This window comes from Limulus polyphemus, unplaced genomic scaffold (assembly GCF_000517525.1).
Source record: "Limulus polyphemus unplaced genomic scaffold, Limulus_polyphemus-2.1.2 Scaffold3470, whole genome shotgun sequence".
NCBI classification, from domain to species: domain Eukaryota; kingdom Metazoa; phylum Arthropoda; class Merostomata; order Xiphosura; family Limulidae; genus Limulus; species Limulus polyphemus.
Genome location: NW_013669080.1, coordinates 103723 through 105516, shown reverse-complemented (window position 1 = coordinate 105516; position 1794 = coordinate 103723).

The following is a 1794-nucleotide window of genomic DNA, read 5'->3' as shown; positions in this document are numbered from 1 at the left end:
CTCCCCAGAAACATCAGCATAGTTTGTTTCAGTTCTCCCCAGAAACATCAGCATAGTTTGTTTCAGTTCTCCCCAGAAACATCAGCATAGTTTGTTTCAGTTCTCCCCAGAAACATAATTTATTTGTTCTAGTTAACATAATATAAAATTAGATGTTTTAATTTTACCTGATTTGCTTTCCAGTTTAGAAGTTTATTATCACGTCCACTCCTCACGAAATTGGATTAAATGATATTAAACTAAACATTAATAAAAACAGAATAAACACTTGTTTACAACTTTTTACACCAAATTGCCACTACCTTAACAACTTCTCGTAAAATAATATTGACACATGTTATTCATCTCGACATGCTTTCTGCAAGAAACATCCACGAACATCAGAGTTTCTGCTGAATTGAATATATTCTTTGGAAATACGGAACATTTATTTTCATACTGATTCTAAGACGGTCAAACACGAAATTCAGGCCTCTTATGAACAGCCTGCTTAAGAAACTCACGTTCTTTGAGAAACAATGAAAATTATACTTAGTATAAAAACAGGTATTTAATTAATTTGTTATTTTTGCAATGCATTAATTATTTTCATCTTACTTTTGTCGCTAGCGCATACATGTATTTCTTTGCACAAATTTGGAGGAATCTTCTTTGCAACTCAATGTTGTAAACCAACAATAGTCTTTAATTAATTGTTATTTTTTATCTCATAATATGAAAATAAATTGTTTGGATATAGATATATATGTAATAAATTTAGAGTAGGCGGTGAAAATGAGTCTTTGAAAAGTCCAAGTGAACGTACCACAATTTGACAATGATTATTACAGTATAGCAACAAATTCAAAATGTTTTATGTTGTTAACTATAAAAACCGTAACAAATTACGTTCTTTTACTTGTCTTTTTCTGACATTATGATTTAATTTTAAAACATACTAAATACTTGAGGAAGCAGTTAAAAGACAAAAACTTAAAGGTTATATTCATATTTAAGGAGAGCTGTAGCAAAATGTAGGATACGACTTCCATACCAAAGAGAAAAACATTTAAAAAAAAAAACAGTGATCATTTTGGGCATGCATAATATACATGAATGGTTTTTACGTGTACTAAGTTTGATAATGTAAATTTTATGCTGACATTTCTATTAAAATTAGAATCTTTCTTTTCAACCTTATCTTAATTGTATGAAAGCCTCTAATAAGGCTAAACTTTTAATCTATATGTAAAGTAAGTTCGATGTTAATAAGAAATAATTGTTTGATATTAGTGTATGAGTATAAACATATCAAGTATCTACAGACAGAAAAATATGTCTACTTTCAAATAGTAGCACAGCACGTGTAAGTATAATTATGTATTTATTTGTTGTAAGTTAAAGTCATTCGTCTTCACTGAGTAAAACCTTTGTATAAACAATCAACGTGTCTGTTTAATTCAAAGTTTCTATACCAACAAAACTAATATTACAAGCAAGTTAGAAAAAGAGTTTTTTTATTATTAAACATTAAAATTGAAACGAAATATGAAGCTTTACAGACAGAAAATATAACGACCTAATTTTCCACAACAAATGTAATTAGTATAATCTCCCTCAAGTGTCAAACTTACGGTTACTGAATTTTATCTTCTGCTATTAATTCTAGCCTTACGTATCTCTCTCTGTTTGCCAGTAACGTATCTCTCTATCTGTTTGCCAGTAACGTATCTCTCTATCTCTCTCTGTTTGCCAGTAACGTATCTCTCTATCTGTTTGCCAGTAACGTATCTCTCTATCTCTCTCTGTTTGCCA